The 17,140-nt window shown below is 35.1% G+C and overlaps 1 long non-coding RNA gene across 1 annotated transcript; it reads right to left on the bottom strand.

Annotated features, from left to right (window-relative positions):
* Positions 1 to 11,981: 11,981 nt before the first annotated feature.
* Positions 11,982 to 16,285, bottom strand: LOC133814046 (uncharacterized). Its single transcript, XR_009884767.1, has 4 exons — positions 16,216 to 16,285; positions 15,523 to 15,638; positions 15,150 to 15,249; positions 11,982 to 12,209 (listed from the first exon to the last, which is right to left on the bottom strand). It is a non-coding gene; the product is annotated as an uncharacterized LOC133814046 (long non-coding RNA).
* Between the last annotated feature and the right edge of the window lie 855 nt (positions 16,286 to 17,140).

The raw sequence follows: 17,140 nt of genomic DNA, 5'->3' as shown, positions 1-17,140 counted from the left end.
TAAAAGCGGAATGTCACAAAAGGAAATATTCAACTTGGGTCAGGTATGAATTATTATTTGAGGTAATGAGTAATAGTGGCATGATTTCAAAATTACCATTGATGATGACTAGGTGCATATATTGATTGGATGGGCATTTTAGTCATTTGGTGAATGGATAGAAAAGATGACCATTAGCTTTCCCCTTTCATTTTCAGCATATGTTCTACTTCTCCTCATATTCTCTCTAGAAAACTTTTGATTTACTCTAAGATACCAACAGAAATTTGAGATTTTTAAAGGGTTAGAATGATGCCAATCAATTCACCATTATCTAGGATTCAAATCTCAGAGAAAGGTAAGGGAATTTATACTTTTGCTCTTCATGTGTTCTTGATGAAAATATGGGGGTTTTGCCTAATTTTTTAAATTGATAGTCCTAGGTTGTTTAGATGAGTGTATATATGATATAAACATGTTTATGAATGTATTTGAGGCTTAAATTTAAACTGAAAGCTATTTAATTGGTTGGATTTTATAATTGGGGAAAAATGGGTTTTAGAACTCTAGAATTTCAACTCTTGATTTGAGACTTGGATTTGATGTTTAGATGCTACCTAGATGGTGTATGTAGTTCGATACTGATTTGGTGCAAATTTTAGAGTCCCATAGTGTTTTGGGATGTTTGGGGTCGAAATGGTTGAGAAATCGCAGAAATTTCTAGGTTTTTTTGTAGTGGCCCCGCAGCTCAAGTGGATGAGTGCCGCAGCTTAATTGCATGTCATTTGGGCTACGAAATGCTCTCTGACTTTGGCAGCATCACGACCCTTTTGGGAGGCCATCGTGGCACAAATACATTTTCTGGTTACGGTTTTTGTTGTTTTATATTTTGATCATAACTTTTCACTCCGATGTCGGTTTTGGACGTTCTTTATATGGTTCGAAAGCTTGTGAAAATCTATACAATCCTAAAACATAAGACAAGTTTATATGTGACTATTTTATAGTCTTAATTGGTATCTAAGCTTGGTAGTAAGCGATTTCAATGGCTTTTGATGGGTAACCTTAGGGGATCTTAGGACTTAATTAGACATGATTAAGGTTTAATTGGAGCCTAGATTGGTTTATGAAAGTAATGGTAGGTTTTTGTTTAAGGAGAAACTAAACCTACGCTTTATTGTTTGTGACATAGGGTTGTTTAAGGATACTTGAAGGAGATTGCACTTGGGTTGTTTTATCAACTAAATTGCTGGAATGCATGTAAGAAGAGTGGACACCTACATGCATAGAGTATGTTTGGTATTCGTTCATGATTATCAATTTATGCTTGACATTATTCATACTTTGATAGTATGGTTAACGATATGCTTTGGTTTTGGTCATGATACATGTTTGAATATATGCATGTATGGACTATAATGAGCATGAGTGTTATTTTGTCTTTATATTATGATGATTCATGAATGTACGAATTATACAGATACGTGTTTATATGCATGTTGATTTAACTTGAGTGTACAAACTCAAGGGGTTGTCGCTAAGGCAGTGGGTCGTTGCAAGAGCGGTATTTTTGGATTATAATGAGATGCACATGCTGTATTATATTACATTGAAATATGCACTATGATTATGATGTTATGTTTTATGATTATGTTGACTATCATGTGTTTATGAATTGGTTATGTTTTGGGCGTGAGGGTTGTGTCTTATATAGCTCTTTTTTTTGGGCCTTGGCTCACGGATACACATGTTAAGGACAATGTGACTATGGGTCCATTGGATGTATTATGTTATGTTTTAATCAAGTACTTTTGTTGTAAAATAAATATGAATTCTGGAGTCTCCATTTTCTTTTGAATAATACTATTTTGATGGATATTTTACTTTCGTTTAAATCAAATAAAGCAAACTTATGGTCTTTTAGATCAAAGTAAGTATTTCTATGTCACATAAGTTATCATCGGTAAGTTGGGGAGTTACAAACTTCCTCGAGGCTATGACTAGGCAAAACACAAATTTCTCCATCATCGGGTATCAAGTTACAGCTCTTAGAAGCCTCTTGCTAGTGTAATAGACCGACTTCTGAGTTTGATCTTCTTCTCAAAATTTAACCACGCTAACCGCATTTTCTGGCACAACCATATAAAGATAAAGGGCCTCTCCATTGAAAAGCTTCAATAGAACAGGGGGCTCAGCTAGATGTTTCTTCAGATCCTGGAATGCCAACTCGCACTCGTTGGTCCACTCAAATTTGTTGTTCACCCTTAACAAATTATAGAAAGAAAGACACTTATCAGTGGATTTCGACACGAAATGATTCAGAGCAGCAATTCTCCCTGTCAAAATTTGGACATCCTTCTGCGGCCTAGGAGAAGGCATCTCTAACAAAGAACTGATATTTTCTAGGTTGGCCTCAATCCCCCTAGAATTTACGATGAAGCCTAAGAACTTCCCCGGTGAAACACCAAAGGTACATTTCTAGGGGTTCAACTTCATATTTTATTTTCTCAGCATGATGAAACATTCTTCCAGATCGGCCACATTGTTATTGGAAGTCTTTGACTTAACTAGCATGTCATCGACAGACACCTCCATGTTTCAGCTGATCTGGCATTCTTCAGCCCGAATGATATTACATTGTAGCAGTACATGTTGTGCTCACTCATGAAGCTTGTATGATCTTGGCCTGCATGTTCATTGTAATTTGGTTACATCCAGAATATTCATCCATGAAAGACATGAGCTCGTTACTGGCTGTGGCATCTACAAGCTGATCGATTCTTGGCAAAGTAAAACAATCATTTGGGCAAACCTTGTTAAGATTGGAGAATTCAATGCAGGTTCTACATTTTTTGTTTGGCTTTAGGACCAGAATTCAGTTAGCTATCCAGGTCGGATACTTTTCTTTCCTGATGAATCTGCATTTTAAGAGGCAAGATACTTCTTCCTCTAGAGCCCATCCTCTTTCTTTTCCCAACTGCCTTCTTTTTGTTGCTTGGCTAGCACGTTTCTGTCTAGATTCAACATGTGCATAATCATGTTAGAACTTATGCCAACCATGTTAACATGTGAACATGCGAAGACGATGAAGTTATTTCTCAAAAACTCAATCAGGTTCTTATTATACTCAACGCCAACATTTCTTCCAATGTTCATAACTTTAGAAGTTGCTTCCAGATCTAGGATTACCTCCTCTAGTTCCTCAAGAGCCTAGTGTTTTGACTTATCCTCACCCACTTGCAGGTCAATTTCTACTAATTCAGCGACTTGAATCTCCATTAATTAAAGCTCTTTCTCTTCCTCAATAATTCCCATTGTTTTTTTGTCCATGTTGTGTTCTTCCCTTCATCGAGATGCTATAACACTCTCTAGTAGCGAGAAGTTCTCCTTTAATTGTGGATATTCTCATTGGTGATGGGAATTTCATGGCCAGATGGTGAACAAAGGTTATGGCGTCAAAGATTATTAAGGAAAGTTGACTTAGGATGGTGTTATAGGCAAACACACAATCAATAACAATAAACTCGAGCATCTTTGTAGTAGCTCGAGCTTCATCATTGATTGTTACAACAAGCTTAATTTTTCGTATTGTTTCCAATCCTTCACCTAAGAACCCATATAGAATTTTTGAGGAGGCTTCTAAGTGTGTTACCGAAATTCCAATCTTTTCCAATGTGAGCCTGAATAACACATTTACTGAGCTCCCATTGTCGATCAGAATTCTCCGGACTCTTATGTTGGCGAGTTGAACAGTTATCACGATCAAATCATTGTGTGGGAATTTAACATGGCTGGTTCCCTCTTCCGTACAAATGATGGCTTGTTTATCCATTCTCTGCTACTTTGGCAAGTGATGCTCAGGAGTATATATCGCACTGTCATGGGTATTTAGCTCCTGAATGTACCATTTTTGGGACCCATTACTAGTTCTAGTTAAATGTGGCCTACCTATGATAGTGGCTATGTCCCTCCTTTCTGTCGTAGGTGGGATGAGAGGGTTTTCTGGAACTAGAAGAGCTGCAGGTGGGTTTGCTTGATTATATAGAGCTGGTCGCAAATTCTGTGTGACTTGCGGGTTAAGAGCTACCCAATTTCAAGCATATTGCGCTAACAGTCTAGTTCAAATAAATGTCTCCATCTCGTCTTTCATTTGGCAACATTCGTTTGTAGTATGGTCAATGTCATTATGGTAACGATAAAATTTTGACGGATATCTCTTAGCGCGTTGATTTCTCAAGGGCTCGCACTTTCTTCGGGGAAGGCGAGTAGAGTTAGCTAGGTATATGCTTTCTCATGTATCTGTTAAATCAGTATACATGGTGAAAATTGAGGTGTACTTATCCCCAACTTTATTCTTCTTAGACCTTGCTTGGTTGCCTTCATTATTCCCTTTCCTTTTATTATAATTACATGTCTGGTTGTTATGGGTAATTGGCTGAGTTAACACTACAACATTTGTCACCACTCCAGCAGGTTGAACTGGAACACTACTAGCTCCTGCTATGGTGGACTCTGCCTCCTTGAGGTTAATAAACTCTTGAGCCTGAGCTAAAAGATTCTGGTATGTGTTTTTAACTCGTTTCCTTTGGAGTTCTTTCCATAATTCACCTCGTACGGTGATTCCAGACTGCATTTCCATGAGCTTGGCACTGTCATTGGCATATCGTGCTCGAGCTACAATATTGGTTAACTGGTTTATGTAGGCCTTGAGAGACTCACCCAGTTGGTACTTTTGGGTTGCCAATGAATTGGCCTCCAGCCGTATTTCCCTTGCAGCTCGAAACTACTTCTTCAAATCTGATGACAACTGATTCTAGGAAGTGATTGTGTGCCTCTTGAACCTATCAAACCATAATTTGGCAGCTCCAGTCAAGGTTGTTGGGAATAAAAAACACCGTAGGTCAACTCCTACATTATGGGCCCTCTTCTTGATGTGGTTAGAAGGATTGGTACTTCCGTCGTAGGTTGCCAAATGTGGCATCTTAAAGCCATGTGGATATGGAGTTGCAGAAATGTGAGTAGCAAAGGGTTGAGCTCCTCATCGAAGTCACATTCATCTTTGTTTCTTTCTGATAGAAGGATCCTTATTTGTTCCTCCATCATAGAAAGTCGATCTAGGGTTGGATCCCTCATTGTCGGATTATTTGGCAGTTGATGATTAGCTTCCAATCCGAGTTGCGCGTTATCTGGATTATCATCCCTCCAAGCTTAAGCTCGGTTATTTGGGATGTTCCTATTATCACACCTCACAGGACGGATTTCCCTTGGCTAATTATAACTCAGTTCGTTGTCCTAACTTGGTTGTCTCTACTGTGAGTTTAAGTGCACATGCAAGTTGGGCTGAAGATTTTCATAGAAACTATGAGAAGAATTGAGATGTTCTCTCAGGTCAGGTTCTTTCCTCTGATAATTAGTAGTATGACACTCTCTGACATATCTTCTTGACAATTCTCCATCCAGTAGCATTCTTCAGCAAAACTCACCATTCATTGATGAGTCCCTTGAGCTTGATTATAAACACAGACCCAAATCCCAGTATCTCAAGAACGAGTGACATGGGTGACCTCTTTATGAGTAGAGTTTCTTCGGTCATTCCTTTGAAGGGATACACTCCCTCGAGGTTGCTGGGGTGCAAAAGCTCGTTGGGGTAATGGATGGCATATCGGTGATGGTGGATACCTTATCGAGGAAGCCACATTTTGTCCATCTAGGTGCACAACTCTAGGTCACCCATCATCCGCCCCAATCTCTCTTACAGGGGTTAGCCTTCTTCTTGACCTCAGTTATTAGCAGGGACTTGAGTTGATGGATTTGAGGGAATCCCACCTCACCTTGAATTTGTACCAACCTATCCAAATTGATCAGTCTGTCTTCTAGACACGTGAGCAATTTTCTCATTTCTCTGAGTATGTGCAGATTGATCGTTTCTAGGAATCGGTCTTGATGGCACAGGGCTCGAAGTAGCATTTTGAACTGAATAGCTCACATTGGGGTGAGCATGACTTCGCGATCTACTCCCTTGAGAACCACTTGCCTTCCGGAATTCTAATCGGTTATAGGAGGTGGCAATCAGGATAGGATATCATTAATGTGCCTGTTGGCGTGGGCGAGTTGGCTCCTGAGGTCAGCATTCTCTTGCTTAACCAATCATATATAGAATGGGTTTTCATGATGGGGGTATGACGATGAACTTCATGTTTCCTAGCTGTTTCCAGTATGAACCTGAGGTCGTTTTCCAGGATGCCTGAGCATCAAAGTGTCTTCTCCAACTAGGTCGACCGCTCGACATCCCTCTGATCTCTAGGCCTTTTTTACTCTCTGTCGCGTGCTTCGAGTTACCATGATGATTGTAGAGAAAGTTCTCAGATGAAAAAGTTGTAAGCCTAATTTTTCCTCTCAATGAAAGCACTAATATGTTAACGCGATTTTTCGGCAACAGTAAATTAAGAAATTCGAGAAATGAAAATTAGGCTTTATCTAAACCGTATAATAATAATAATAATAATATGAAGAATTTTATGTGGTTCAATGGTTAAAATCCACCTAGTCCACGAGTCTTTGTTATATAAATAAAATTGTATAATTTTCGGATTAAATAATAATATATATAATTGAATCATCCTACATTATACAATGTGGTATCTAAAATCTAAATTAAAAATATTTTCCATAATTTAAAACAAATTTTCTCATGAACACACTAAATATCAACTATAATCTTCAAAAGTAAACCCAAAAATTTCTCTAAATATCATCCAAACTACAACCCATTCTTTTAATCTTAGAGAATTACCTCTTAAATCCAATTTTGAGCCACAAATCGCCCAAATTCAAGCTTGAAATCACCAAAAAGTGCACCTATTAAACCCTAACAACTCATTTTTAAATACATTAATAATAAAAAAAAATGAACAAAGAACTCATCCAAACTATAGTATATTGTTTTAATCTTAAAAACCTACCTAAAAAATGCTTGAAATTGAATTTTTGGAGCCCAAAATCACCCAAACTCAAAGCTTTTTTTCACCTAAAAATTGCCTCTGCTCTCCTAGTTCGTCTCTGGTCTGCGCACGTTGAAGAAAATGGGGGATATATGCTAGGGTTAATTGGGAGAACACTTCTCATGTCTGTCGTGGGAATACATGATAAGCTTTTAATGGCTCCCCCTGGGAGACGATAAAAGCTTGTGACAAGCCGGCCCCACACGCTTAATTTTTTTTAACGTCTCCCAACCCTTTTAATGTCTAACTAACTTAGACATAAATAACAATTTTCAATGACTTACAATATGAGATATATTAAAAATCTCTTCGAACTTTACTAACTTAGACATAAATAACAATCTTCAATGACTTACAATATGAGATATATTAAAAACCTCTTTGAACTTTTAATGTCTTGCACCTATTGTGTAAGATATTGTAGGGAGTCATTAATATTTTGTTGTAGTGAACTTAGGAGAAATGATTATAGTTGCCTTTTTATAATCTTGATTTTTGGCAGCTGCACTTCAAATTATTCAAAGGGTCTTGGTAACTTAGGGAAGCTAAGAAAGTTTGGAATTCATGTAGGGTGAATACGAATATTTTTACTTTGATACTACATATATATGGGAGCTCATGTACTGCATCGTTCTGTCCTGCAAAGTGTCTAATCATTCTTGAGCTTTTATAAATTTTATTTTACTATAGTCACTCTTCTATTATTTATCTTTGTGTTATACTACTTCATTTTAATTTAGTTTTGTTGTAGAGTAAAGTTGTAATACTTTTCATTTTTCTTCATTTGGCAGGTGCACAAGTTAATAAATTACAATATTTTGGATGGGCTAGGAGACATGATTAAACAATGTGGCTGGTTTATTTTATTTGGAATCTATAACTTTGATACATTGTTGTATTAACATATAGTTTGATCTAGTTTATGTAGCTAAATATTACTCATGGTACTTGTGTTGAAATATTAAACTTGATTTATTATGGTTAGTTTCTAGAATTTTCATGAATTTATAGTTTCTAAAGTTTCCATGTATTTACTAGAGTTTCTAGTGTCTTCTTGTATTTACTAGAGTTTCTAGAATGTTCATGTATTTACCAGAGGTTGTTGAGTCTTTAGTATTCTAGAACTCTCCTTTCTTAGTTAGTAGATGAGAATTATCTAGAATAATCTACTAGCTAATAATTTAATTGTGTTTCTAAAATGGTCCATAGAGTCCTATAAATAGAGATGTAGTCCTACTATTTTGTATCAAGCAAAAAGCACAAGTTGAGTTCTATGAAAAAACTTCTTCCATCATAATATTATCACTCATATTAACCTTAGTTTTCAATAAAGTCTTCAAGTTCTCTCCCAAATTCATCTTAATTTTGAACAAAGTGGTACTAGAGCAAGGTTCTTGAAGAAAAATGGCAAGTGGAGGAATGGTCCCCTTCCAAGTTCCATTGCTCACCAAGAGCAACTATGAAAATTGGAGTATCAAGTGAAGGCGCTGCAAGGAGTTCAAGATGTTTGGGAGATTGTTGAGAAAGGCCATAAGGACCAAGAAGATGTTTCTCTTTCTCAAGCTCAACGAGAAGCCTTGAGGGATTTCAAGAAAGAGTGACAACAAAGCTCTCAACCTCATCTATCAAGTGGTGTATGAAGATGCATTCGAGAAGATCTCAAATGCAACTACGACCAAAGAAGCGTTGGAGAAAACAAAGGACTGGAGCAAGTTAAAAAGATCCTTCATCAAACTCTTAGAGGTGAGTTTGAAATTTTTTTCATGGAAGATTCTGAATCAATTTCTGATTATTTTGCTAGAGTATTGGCAATTTTCAATTAATTAAGAAGAAATGGTGAAGACGTTAGTGAAGTGAAGGTTATAGAGAAATTTTTTCGCACTATGACTTCAACCTTTGAATACAATGCTACAAACTTTGAAGAAAATAAATATTTAGAAACTATGACTATTGAGCAACTCATGGGTTCTTTCCAAGCCTGTGAAGAGAAACAAAATAGGAAAAAGAAGCAAAAGGATACTGTAGAGCAATTACTGCAACTCAACTTGAAGGAAGAAAATTTCGGCAAAAATAGAGATCAAAGAGGAATAAGGCGTGACCAGGAAGTGGACGTGGATGTGGATGTGGACGTGGACATGGCCATGGACAAGGAAGAGAAGGAAGGGGTGGCTTCAACAACAACAATTCTAACAGCTTCAATAATGGAGAAAGAAGTCGAAATCCACAAGCAACAAGAGGTCACGGAAAAGGCAACTCATGGTCAAGGAATGATAAATCCCACATCAAATGCTGCAATTACAATAACTTCGGCCACTATGCCTTTAAGTGTAGATCAAGGAAGGTTGAAGAAAAGTTCAATTTTGTCAAAGAAAAAGGTAGAGAAGAAGGAACATTGTTATTAGCTTGCAAAGACAAAGATGAAGGCCAAGAAAATAGATGGTATCTTGACACCGGCGCTAGCAATCACATGTGTGGACAAAGAAGAATGTTCGTGGAGCTCAATGAAGTGGTAAAAGAAAATGCCTCTTTTGGATATGAGTTAAAAAATACTAGTGGAAGGCCAAGGTAAAATTCTCATAAGCTTGAAAAATGGAGGCCATAATTCATCTCAAACGCTTACTTTGTGCCCAACATGAAGAACAATATTTTGAGTTTGGGTCAATTACTAGAGAAAGGTTATGATATTCACTTAAGAGAAAATAACATTTTCTTAAGAGATGATAAAAGTAATTTTATTGCCAAGGTTCCCATGTCAAAGAATAGAATGTTCCTCTTGAATATTCAATATGATGTTCCAAAATGCCTAAAGGCGTGTTATAATGACTCATAATGGCTTTGGCATCTATGCTTTGGACACCTTAATTTTGGCGGGCTCAAACTTTTGGAGAAGAAGGAGATGGTGAAAGGCCTTCCATGCATCGACCAACCAGATCAACTTTGCGAAGGATGTTCGCTTGGAAAGCAATCTCAGAGAAGCTTCCCAAAGGAGTCATCCTCAAGAGCCACCAAGCTGCTCTAGCTCGTATATACTGATGTTTGTGGACCAATAAAACAAAACTATTTTAGTAAGAGTAAATACTTTCTCCTTTTCATTGATGACTTTTCAAGGAAAACATTGGCTTATTTTTTAAAGGAGAAGTCGAAAGTGTTCGAGAATTTCAAGAAGTTCAAAGCTCTTGTTGAGAAACAAAGTGGTCTTCCTATTAATACCATGAGATCTAATCGAGGAGGAGAATTCACATCAAACGAGTTCCAAAAGTATGGTGAAGAGCATGAAATCTATCACCCCTTAACGGTGTCGAGATCCCCTCAAAAAAATCGAGTGGCTGAGAGGAATAATCAAACCATACTCAACATGGCTCGTAGCATGCTCAAAAGCAAAAGAATGCCCAAGGAGTTTTGGGCTGAAGTAGTGCTTGTGCACTGTACTTGGCAAATCGCTCTCCAATAAGAAGTGTGTATGAGAAGACACCTCTAGAAGCAGGGAGTGGAAGAAAGCCTGGAATTTCTCACCTCAAAGTCTTTGGATGTATTGCTTATGTTCATATGCCCCATGAGAAGAGAACCAAGCTTGATGACAAAAGTGAGAAGTATGTATTCATCGTCTATGACTTAAGATCCAAAGGCTGCAAGTTGTACAACCAAATTACTAGTAAGATTCTCATTAGTCGTGATGTAGAGTTCAATGAAGAAGATTCTTGGGACTAGAACACATAAGAAAACGATTATGATTTTCTTCCTTACTTTGAGGAAGAAGAAGAAGTGAAGCAACTAAGGATGGAAGAAGAACCTCAAGAGCCTATTACTCCACTGATCTCACCAATCGAAAACTTAAATGAAGATTCGACAGGTGAAAGTTCGAATGAGAAGGCGCCATGCTTCAGAAGCCTACAAGAGCTTTATGAGGAAAATGAAAACCAAAATAACATCTCTCTTCTGTGTCTATTTGGTGATTGTGAACCTCTAAGCTACCAAGAAGCAATAGAAAGCAAAAAGTGGAGAGACGCCATGGAGGAAGAAATCAATTCAATCATGAAGAACAACACATGGGAGCTAGCTACGCTTCCACAAGGACACAAGGCGATTGGATTAAAATGGTTGTACAAGACAAAAAGGAACGCCAATGGAGACGTGGAAAAGTACAAATCAAGATTTGTTTCAAAAGGATATTGTCAAAGAGAAGGTATTGACTATGACGAGGTATTTTCTCCTGTTGCTCATCTTGAAACCGTTATATTAATAATTTTCTTGGCAGCCCAAAATAGATGGAAGATCTACCAAATGGATGTAAAGTCTGCCTTCTTGAATAGTTTCCCCGAAAAAGAAGTCTACATCGAGCAACCATTGGGCTATGAAGTAAACAGACATGAAGATAAAGTATTGAAGTTAAAGAAGGCTTTCTATGGCCTAAAGTAAGCGTTGAGAGCCTGGAATACAAGAATTGACAAGTACTTTCAAGACAAGAATTTTACAAAGTGTCTATATGCACATGCACTCTATATCAAAGTTGCAAATGAAGATATTTTGATTGTATGCTTGTATGTAGATGACTTGATCTTTATAGGTAGCAACCCTAGTATGTTTGAGGAGTTCAAGAAAGACATGGCGAAGGAGCACTACTACAAAAAATGATTTTTAGGACTTGCGGGGCGCGAGTCCTCTATTTGAGAGCCTTAAAAACTAAGGTTTTTTAGGACTCTCATTGCGAGTCCTAAAAAGTGGTTTTTAGGACTCGCTTTGCGAGTCTTAAAAAATCTGATTGAGTGTCTTTAATTAAGTTTTTAGGACTCGCATTGCGAGTCCTAAAAGAATGTTTGCGAGTCCTAAAAAATCTAGCTGAGTGCTTTAAGTAATTTTTTAGGACTCGCTTTGCATGCCCTTAAAAGTAATGTTTTTAAAAAAAATGCAGCTCCAATTTTCATTTTGATTTAGAAAAAATATATCCCTTTGAGTGTCCAAAATGTATTATATATGTTAGATTTCTAAAATTTCAAGAGAAAATACAACAAAATAATTTTTTATTAATTACTCAAAAATATCATTTCAGTATTTAGTCCACTCGGCTTACAAAATCATATTACATGATAGTTTATACTACAATCAAATTTTATCATCACCAAATATTAAACAAGAAATGTATACAATGTTAGTGAAATATATTTTTTATTCTAAAAACTTCAACTGTCAATGTTGTCTAGTATTGCGCCAAAGAAATGCATCTCAATAGACCTGCACATTATAAAAAAGTTCTTTAATTATAAATATATTATAATTCAAACTTATACATATGTAGACACACACAACAATTATAAATATATATATAATAAATGCGAGAATTAAACTATCATTATCATTATAGGTATTCATATAGTCAAGGAGCAAACAATATCTTGTTAGATAGTACTATTTCATAAAATGTTATTCATCCAGTACATAAAGGTATTTCAAAACAGTAACAAACTACACCAAAATCAGCAACAAAATAGACCATAAATCTACCATATTAATCCATTCAACTTAGTTAACAAAATACACCAAAAATCTGTCACAAAATACACCAAAATAACTAGTTGCACAATACAGAAAATATACCATCAAAACAATAGCAAAATATACCATTAAAACTTTGGATCACAAGATCATGCTCCAATCTTTGACAGACCTTAGTTAGTCTCCATTGCACAATAGCAAACTAAATTCGTAACAAAATTTTAGTAATTATACTATTTAATTTTGTTATAACTTTGTAATATAATTCGGCACTTACTAAGTTTGGGGCTCAACATCCCCTAATTCTCTCTTTGTATTTTAAATTTGTAAAAAAAATAGATCTTAACATAAAATTTTATGAAAATTTGTTAAAAAAAAGTCTCATTTTTTTAATGCAATTAGTCCCTTAAGAAAAACTTTTAGCTCCATAAGAAAAAAAATTCAGAATCTAAACCCAGAAACACCAAATACAAGCACAGTTGAAAGAGATTGAAAAATATCATCAGGAGTTAGAGACAACTCAAGCCTTTAATGAAACCCCATCTATGCAACTAAAACAATCAAATATTTTAAGAAAAAAATACTCACTTCAGGTGCCTGTGAAGTAACCCCAAGCATTGATTCTAGATAATAAATTTCCTCATGCTATATAAATATATATTCCTAAAAACCAAATATCATATATCCTAAATCTATTTCAAATCATATAAACCCTAGAAATTAGGTTAAAAAGGTAAGAAAATAGGCCACAATCACCAATGTAAGCTTAGTTAAAGGTTCACAATAGGTGGCAAAACAAACACCATTGAAGGATCTTTCTAAGATTAATTTTCAGAATGTTATATTATATGTATGATTCTAAAATCTCACGAACGGGGTTTATTCAGCAACCTGTTTTACTCATTTGGGAGAGAAAAGACGAGGATTTGATTCAAATTCTAGAAAGACCTATCCTGCACTTATAATCTCGAAAGCACAAATCTGTGATAACATAGATCACATAGTTACTCTAAATCGGCTCTTTTGAGGCTCTAATTAAGAAAATTTTGTGATTAGTAGCAAAATTTAAATTCAACTTAATTATTAATTAGGCGATCAAATGTTAAATATCCGGATCACAAATTTATCATTGTGGCGGCCATCTTTTTAATATTTCCACACAAAACTAAGTACAAAAAAATCTATAGAAAATCGGACAGCACATCCCCTAATTTACTAGCCTAGCCATATGTCACAATCAACACCAACATGTCAAACAAATCAAACAACACATAGGCTTTCATCCATATATCACCGCAGCACACAAAATTCTCAGAACCTACTTCACTAAGACATGCAAGTTTTCAACCTTCCGTTATCACTGCAGCACACAGAATTCCCAAAACCTACTTCACTACGGATGAATATCTAAGATATTCAAACTCCACTAAGTACAAAAATATTTGACAGATAGCCATAAATAAGAAGTCTTAACTCAACTAGGAAACTATTTTTTTATAATTCAAACTCAAATAAGCTCTAATAAAAATCTTTTAAATATATGAAAGTAAAAATGCAATCAATTTCTAATTACATGAAACATGTTTGGCATTAATTACCTGTTCTACACCTTGAACTGAGGACCTTTCCTTTCTAGAAGCATCACCATGTTCAGCTTCAGCAGCTAAACTGTCATGGACGTCCACAGCATCCTATTAACAGTGGAAAACGTGAGAAGTAAAGGCAGTGAGAATATTTAAAAAGCAATTCATAGTGCTTATAATAACAGACCAATTTCAAGCAAAAAAAAATTCTAAATGTCATTGCTGCAGTGCAGGAATAAAATCCACAATAGCAAGAACTACTAAAAAAGACTCCAGCAATCAAAACCATCACACAAGAAAAAGAAACTGACAATTTATTCTTCCTTATGATACTACAACAAGTAGATGTAGCTGTTTCGCATATGTATATGTAGAAAGAAAAAATTCTAACACTATACAACTTCTAGTTCTCGTGCTGCTCAAAATAATGAGTTAATGAAAGCATCAAAATATAAATTAGTAAAATATAACCATGGCATGGTCCAAGATATTCCTATATTAATTATTTATAATTACACTTATTAATTTAGAGATGAGTAGTCTGTAGACCACAACAATAATTAAGGTAAATCAAATCATAAAGATTAGTTAAATATTAATTGAGTTTTGAGTATAGCTAAGCTAAGGAGGACTGAGTCCACTTAAGAAGCTATATGTGATTGTTTTACAGTAGTACTACTAGTTGTACATTTCAAGAAAAATTACATAATCCTCAGCTCTACAAATTCATGTTATACAGTTACAAAGGAAGCCAAGATATGAATAACAACTAACATTTTGTGCACACAAGTTTCAAATTTTGACTAATATACAGTTTAAAGAGATCACTAATATGGCATGAAAAAGATCACTCATAAAGCCTCCATAGGACATTCCTATCCTTGCTGACATAACTCACTTAAAAATAATAAAATTGTTAATAGAGATTGAGTGTACCAAACTTCAATGGTGTGAAGTTTGCATTCTTAGGCTTCACTTTATTTTACCAATCCTTATTTATATTCTACATTTAGGATTGACTAATTTCTAAAATTACATTCACATGAAGATAGATATTTCAGTACCAGATGTGTAGTAGAGTTGTGCTTAATTATACCTGTTCCATTTCCATACGAAAGATCTAATACTTTGAGCTTTGCTTTCAGAATTTGCATGATCACCGCGAGTAATCCAAAATGCCCTTTCAGGTCTCCAATCTGAAAGTTTGCATTAAAATCAAATGAAGTTTGAAACTAATAAACATTAATTTGAAATCTAAGCTCAATTAATTAAACCAGATTTTGTAATCTTACAACTCAGAAATTACTTTGGACACTTTAATTAATCTTTCATAAGCATTATTATTACAAGGGAGAGCCAATAATTTTGAAGAAAACTTTGATTTCATGAATATTCAATCACCTAACAAATTGAGCCTAAATGATGATTGAAAATTAATCAAATTCTTAAGTAATTCTTGTTATTATTACCTTCATGAATTTGGGAGCTCCAAAGTATTCTTCTTGTTGAAGACGTCAATATATATACTCATTTAAATAAGTTTTTAGAATAATTAAGTCAATATATATACCCATCTCCATCAAACCTGCACACAGAGCAAAGGAAACAAAATCAGTGTCCAAATCTGACACCTAATATACAAGTTAGTTTCAAATGATCAAGATGAAAACACTCAATTCAAGAAGAATTTATTTTTATATAAAATACAAGGTTGTTTATTCAGTTATTAGTCCTAGGTTTACTAATTTTAGTATGTTTGGTTAAGTCCTATGTATAATAACCAGATCAGTTTCTTATTTGTAGACTAGCATTTTACATTATTCAAAGTAAGAAAATCATTGAGAGAGTTTTGAAAGCTCAAGACTTGTTGTTACTCTTTTCTCCTTTTTATTGCTTTCAGTTAAGTTAAATCTTTTGTTTCCAACTATCAGATAACCACCTAATAATAGTTTTACATCTGAACTAGTTTATTTATTTATTTATTCTGAAAAATTATTACTCTATGATTTTTCCAATAAGGAGGTTAAATAATAAAAAGAGAAATGCGACCCTTCGAAACAAAATAAACTAAGCTCAAAATCTATCAAAAAAATTGGTTTTCACTACCTATAATTTGATTAATACAACTTATAAAATGATCAACGAAAAAGATGTGTAGATACCAGTGATATCCAGCTAGTGGAGCAAACTTGAGACCAACTCGAAGAAGCTCTCCATTTAAGCACTCCTGCATATGTATAGTATAGCATATATATATATATAGTATATACACACAAGTAGCTACCATGTTATATACTAAGAAAAAGCTCAATATAATAAAGAGAGGCCACGAAAGAGTTATATAATTATAAATATATATTATATTTAATCATCTAACAATATTAATAACAAAAGGCAGTAGTAATTTGAGCACACAAAAACTAGAATCACTCATAGTTTCATTAAATCATATTCTATAGTTTCTTTGCATCAATTTCTCAAACACTTGAAGAGCATCAACCATTAGTTTAAGAGATCCATATCCCCTGGTTTCCTTACACTACTTTCCAGCTCAAGACAAAAAACACCCAAAAGATAATATCAGAAACTAACCCGAAAATATCCTAGAGTTACAAGAAAATTTTAAGATAAACAAGCAAAAATTTAAATCCCAAATCACAAGCAAAAATTTAAATCCCAAATCACACAGCCACCAAGCCAACGAATCCCAAATCTCAAAATACACCAAGCCAAATAATTGGAATACATTAAAGCCTCCAAACAACTTCATATGAAACCTTACAAAATAGAATATATAGGCATTATAAATCTATTCATATATATAATATTTATACATATATTTCTCAAATCTATATACATATGGAAAAAAAATTTGTTAAAGAAAGCATACTTAGAGCAGAGACCACCGTCGCGACCCCTGCGAGGCCACCACTCCACCAACTGCGACAGATTGAGGGGCATACCTCAGATTGTTCAATGCCCCAACAGTCCTTTACTTGTCCAAAAGTAGAGCCTGGAGGCTTCTGCTCGTGGCGGAGAACGGCAACAAAGGGCTCGCGAGGCTGGAGTTTCAGCGGCGTCTGGTAC

The sequence above is a fragment of the Humulus lupulus genome, chromosome 1 (assembly GCF_963169125.1).
Source record: "Humulus lupulus chromosome 1, drHumLupu1.1, whole genome shotgun sequence".
Lineage (NCBI taxonomy): Eukaryota > Viridiplantae > Streptophyta > Magnoliopsida > Rosales > Cannabaceae > Humulus > Humulus lupulus.
This window is presented reverse-complemented; position numbering and strand designations above follow the sequence as displayed.